The following is a 6,145-nucleotide window of genomic DNA, read 5'->3' on the forward strand; positions in this document are numbered from 1 at the left end:
TCCCCGCTAGGCAACCTACATAGCCCAAGAGCCCGTTCGTTAACCTAGAAGTCCAAGTGCCCGCTAGGTAACCTAGACAGTCCACGTGCCCGCTAGGTTACCTGCATATTCCAAGTGCCCGTTCGTTAACCTAGATAGTCCAAGTGCCCACTAGGTAACCTACATAGTCCAAGTGCCCGCTTGGTAACCTATATAGCCCAAGTGCCCGCTAGGTAACCCAGATAGTCCAAGGGCCCGCTAGTTAACCTACATAGTCCAAGGGCTCACTTGTTCACTTTGATAGTTCAAGTGCCCACTAGTTAACCTAGATTGTCCAAGTGCCCGCTAGTTAACCTACATCGTCCAAGGGCCCACTAGTTAACCTAGATAGTCCAAGTGTCCTCTAGTTAACCTACATAGTCCAAGTGCCCGCTAGTTAACCTATATACCAAGTGCCCGTTTCGTAACCTAGATATTCCAAGGGCACGCTATTTAACATATATCTTCCAAGTGCCCGCTAGGCAACCTAGATAGTCCAAGTGCTCGCTAAGGAACCTACATAGTCCAAGTGCACGTTCGTTAACCTAGATAGTCCAAGTGCCCGCTGGTAACCTACATAATCCAAGGGCCCGCTAGGTAACCTTGATAGTCCAAGTGCCTTCTAGTTAACCTACATAGTCCAAGTGCCCGCTAGGTAACCTACATAGTCCAAGTGCCCACTAGGTAACCTAAATAATCCAAATGGCCGCTAGGGAAACTACATAGTCCAAGTGCCCGCTAGTTAACCTAGATAGCCCAAGTGCCCACTAGTTAAACTATATAGTCCAAGTGCCTTCTAGTTAACCTACATAGTGCAAGGGCCCGCTAGTTAACCTAGATCGTGCAAGTGTCCGCTAGTTAACCTACATAGTCCACGTGTCCGCTAGGTAACCTAGATAGTCCAAGTGCCCGCTAGGGATCCTTCATAATCCAAGTGCCTGCTAGGTAAGCTAGATAGTCCAAGTGCCCGATAGTTAACCTAGATAGTCCTAGTTCCCTTTAGTAAACCTAGATAGTCCAAGTGCCCGCTAGTTAACCTAGATAGTCCTAGTTCCCATTAGTTAACCTAGATAGTCCAAGTGCCCACTAGGGAACGTACAAAGTCCAAGTGGCCGCTAGTTAACCTACATAGTCCAAGGTCCACTAGTTAGCCTAGATAGTCCAAGTGCCCGCTAGGTTACCTACATAGTCCAAGTGCACGTTCGTTAACCTAGAAAGTCCAAGTGCCCGCTGGTAACCTACATTGTCCAAGGGCCCGCTAGGTAACCTTGATAGTCCAAGTGCTTTCTAGTTAACCAACATAGTCCAAGTGCCCGCTAGGTAACCTACATAGTCCAAGTGCCCACTAGGTAACCTATATAATCCAAATGCCCGCTAGGGAAACTACATAGTCTAAGTGCCCGTTAGTTAACCTAGATAGTCCAAATGCCCACTAGGGGACGTACATAGTCCAAGTGCCCGCTAGGTAACCTAGATAGTCCAAGTGCGCGCTAGTTAACCTACATAATCTAAGGGCCCGCTAGTTAACCTGCATAGTACATGGGCCTGCTAGTTGACCTAGATAGTCCAAGTGCCCGCTAGTTAACCTAGATCGTCCAAGTGCCCGCTAGTTAACCTAAGTAGTCCAAATGTCCGATAGGGATCCTACATAGTCGATATGCCCGCTAGGTACCCTGCATAGTACAAGTGCCTGTTCGTTAACCTAGATAGTCAAAGTGCCCGCTAGGTAACCTAGACAGTCCAAGTGCCCGCTAGGTTACCTACATAGTCCAAGTGCCCGTTCATTAACCTAGATAGTCCAAGTGCCTGCTAGGTTACCTAGACAGTCCAAGTGCCCGCTAGTTAACCTACATAGTCCAAGTGCCCGGTAGGCAACCTACATAGTCCAAGTGCCAGTTAGTTAACCTAGATAGTCCAAGTGCCCACTAGGGGACGTACATAGTCCAAGTGCCCGCTAGGTAACCTACATAGTCCAAGTTCCCGATGGTAACCTAAATAGTCCAAATGCCCGCTAGGGAAAGTACATAGTCCAAGTGCCTGCTAGTTAACCTAGATAGTCCAAGTGCCTGTTAGTAAACCTACATAATCCATGGGCCCGCTAGTTAACCTACATAGTCCAAGTGCCCGCTAGGGAAGGTACATAGTCCATGTGGCCGCTAGGTAACCTAGAGAGTGCAAGTGCCCGCTAGTTAACCTACATAGTCCAAGTGCCTGCTAGGTAACCTAGATAGTCCAAGGGTCTGCTAGTTAACCTACATAGTCCAAGTGCCCGCTAGGTAACCTACATAGTGCAAGTGTCCGCTAGTTAACCTACATAGTCAAAGTGCCCGCTAGTTAACCTAGATAGTCCAAGTGCCCGCTAGGTAACCTACATAGTACAAGTGTCTGCTAGTTAACCTAGATCGTCCAATTGTCCGGTAGTTAACCTACATAGTCCAATTGCCCGCTAGGTAACCTAGACAGTCCAAGTGCCCGCTAGTTAACCTACATAGTCCAAGTGCCCGATAGGGAACCTACATAATCCAAGGGCCCGCTAGGCAACCTACATAGTCCAAGTGCCCGCTAGGTAACCTAGATAGTCCAAGTGCGCGCTAGTTAACCTACATAGTCCAAGTGCCCGTTCATTAACCTAGATAGTCCAATTGCCTGCTAGGTTACCTAGACAGTCCAAGTGCCCGCTAGTTAACCTACATAGTCCAAGTGCCCGCTAGGCAACCAACATATTCCAAGTGCTAATTAGTTAACCTAGATAGTCCAAGTGCCCACTAGGGGACGTACATAGTCCAAGTGCCCGCTAGGTAACCTACATAGTCCAAGTTCCCGATGGTAACCTAAATAGTCCAAATGCCCGCTAGGGAAACTACATAGTCCAAGTGCCTGCTAGTTAACCTTGATAGTCCAAGTGCCTGTTAGTAAACCTACATAATCCATGGGCCCGCTAGTTAACCTAGATAGTCCAAGTGCCCCCAAGGTAACCTACATATTACAAGTGTCCGCTAGTTAACCTAGATCGTCCAATTGTCCGCTAGTTAACCTACAAAGTCCAATTGCCCGCTAGGTAACCTAGACAGTCCAAGTGCCCGCTAGTTAACCTACATATTCCAAGTGCCCGATAGGGAACCTACATAATCCAAGGGCCCGCTAGGCAACCTACATAGTCCAAGTGCCCGTTAGTTAACCTAGATAGTCAAAGTGCCTGCTAGGTAACTTAGATCGTCCAAGGGCCCCCTAGTTAGCCTACATAGTCCAAGTGCCCGCTAGGTAACCTAGATAGTCCAAGTGCCCGTTCGGTAACCTGATAGTCCAAGTGCCCTTTAGGGAACCTAGATAGTCCAAGGGCCCGCTAGAAAACCTACATAGTCCATGGGCCCGCTAGTTAACCTACATAGTGCAAGTGTCCGCTAGTTAACCTACATATTCCAAGTGCCCCCTAGTTAACCTACATAATCTAAGTTCACGTTAGCTAACCTATATAGTCCAAGTGCCCGCTAGTTATCCTAGATAGTCCAAGTGCTCACTAGTTAACCTAGATAGTCCAAGTGCTCGCTAGTTAACCTAGATAGACCAAGTGCCCGCTAGGGAACCTACCTAGTCCAAGTGCCCGATAGGGAACCTACATAGTCCAAGTGCCCACTAGTTAACATAGATAGTCCAAGTACCCGCTAGGAAATGTACATAGTCCAAGTGCCCGCTAGTTAACGTACATAGTCCAAGTGCCCGCTAGGTAACATAGATAGTCCAAGTGCCCGCTAGGGAACGTACATAGTCCCAGTGCCCGCTAGGTAACCTAGATAGTCCAAGTGCCCGCTATTTAACCTACATAATCCAAGTGACTGCTAGGTAACCTAGATAGTCCAAGTGCCCAGTAGTTAACCTACATAGTCAAAGTTCCCCCTAGGTAACCTAGATCGTCCAAGTGTCCGCTAGTTAACCTACATAGTCAATGGGCCCGCTAGTTAACCTACATAATGCAAGAGCCCGCTAGCTAACCTAGATAATCCAAGAGCCCGCTAGTTAACCTATATCGTCCAAGTGCCCGCTAGTTAACCTAGATCGTCCAAGTGCCCGCTAGTTAACCTACATAGTCAATGGGCCCGCTAGTTAACATACATAGTGCAAGAGCCCGTTAGTTAACCTAGATCGTACAAGTGTCCGCTAGTTAACCTACACAGTCCACGTGCCAGTTAGCTAACCTAGATAGTCCAAGGGCCCGCTAGTTGACCTACATAGTCCAAGTGCCCGCTAGGGAACCTTCATAGTCCAAGTGCCACCTAGTTAACCTAGGTAGTCCAAGTGCCCGCTAGTTAACCTAGATAGTCCTATTGCCCGTTACTTAACCTAGATAGTCCAAGTGCCCACTAGGGGATGTACTTAGTCCATGAGCCCGTTAGCTAATCTAGATAGTCCAAGTGCCCGCTAGTTAACAATGATCATCCAAGTGCCCGCTAGTTAACCTAGATAGCCCAAGTGCCCTCTAGTTAACCTATATCGTCCAAGTGCCCGCTAGTTAACCTACATAGTCCAAGGGCCCGCTAGTTAACCTACATAGTCCAAGGTCCGCTAGTTAACCTAGATAGTCCAAGTGCTCGCTAGTTAACCTACATAGTACAAGGGCCCACTAGTTGACCTAGATAGTCCATGTGCCCGCTAGTTAACCTAGATAGTCCAAGTGCCCGCTAGGTAACCTAAGTAGTCCAAATGTCCGATAGGGATCCTACATAGTCCAGGGCCCGCTAGGTAACCCAGATCGTCCTAATGCCCATTAGTTAACCTAGATAATCCATGTGCCCTCTAGGTAACCTAGACTGTCCAAGTGCCTGCTAGGTTACCTACATAGTCCAAGTGCCCGTTCATTAACCTAGATAGTCCAAGGGCCCGTTACCTAACCTAGATAGTCCTTGTCCCCGCTAGGCAACCTACATAGCCCAAGAGCCCGTTCGTTAACCTAGAAGTCCAAGTGCCCGCTAGGTAACCTAGACAGTCCACGTGCCCGCTAGGTTACCTGCATATTCCAAGTGCCCGTTCGTTAACCTAGATAGTCCAAGTGCCCACTAGGTAACCTACATAGTCCAAGTGCCCGCTAGGTAACCTATATAGCCCAAGTGCCCGCTAGGTAACCCAGATAGTCCAAGGGCCCGCTAGTTAACCTACATAGTCCAAGGGCTCACTTGTTCACTTTGATAGTTCAAGTGCCCGCTAGTTAACCTAGATCGTCCAAGTGCCCACTAGTTAACCAAGATTGTCCAAGTGCCCGCTAGGTAACCTATATAATCCAAATGCCCGCTAGGGAAACTACATAGTCTAAGTGCCCGTTAGTTAACCTAGATAGTCCAAATGCCCACTAGGGGACGTACATAGTCCAAGTGCCCGCTAGGTAACCTAGATAGTCCAAGTGCGCGCTAGTTAACCTACATAGTCTAAGGGCCCGCTAGTTAACCTGCATAGTACATGGGCCTGCTAGTTGACCTAGATAGTCCAAGTGCCCGCTAGTTAACCTAGATCGTCCAAGTGCCCGTTAGTTAACATAAGTAGTCCAAATGTCCGATAGGGATCCTACATAGTCGATATGCCCGCTAGGTACCCTGCATAGTCCAAATGCCTGTTCGTTAACCTAGATAGTCAAAGTGCCCGCTAGGTAACCTAGACAGTCCAAGTGCCCGCTAGGTTACCTACATAGTCCAAGTGCCCGTTCATTAACCTAGATAGTCCAAGTGCCTGCTAGGTTACCTAGACAGTCCAAGTGCCCGCTAGTTAACCTACATAGTCCAAGTGCCCGGTAGGCAACCTACATAGTCCAAGTGCCAGTTAGTTAACCTAGATAGTCCAAGTGCCCACTAGGGGACATACATAGTCCAAGTGCCCGCTAGGTAACCTACATAGTCCAAGTTCCCGATGGTAACCTAAATAGTCCAAATGCCCGCTAGGGAAAGAACATAGTCCAAGTGCCTGCTAGTTAACCTAGATAGTCCAAGTGCCTGTTAGTAAACCTACATAATCCATGGGCCCGCTAGTTAACCTACATAGTCCAAGTGCCCGCTAGGGAAGGTACATAGTCCATGTGGCCGCTAGGTAACCTAGAGAGTGCAAGTGCCCGCTAGTTAACCTACATAGTCCAAGTGCCTGCTAG

Source organism: Tenrec ecaudatus, assembly GCF_050624435.1.
Source record: "Tenrec ecaudatus isolate mTenEca1 chromosome 10 unlocalized genomic scaffold, mTenEca1.hap1 SUPER_10_unloc_1, whole genome shotgun sequence".
Classification (NCBI taxonomy): Eukaryota; Metazoa; Chordata; class Mammalia; order Afrosoricida; family Tenrecidae; genus Tenrec; species Tenrec ecaudatus.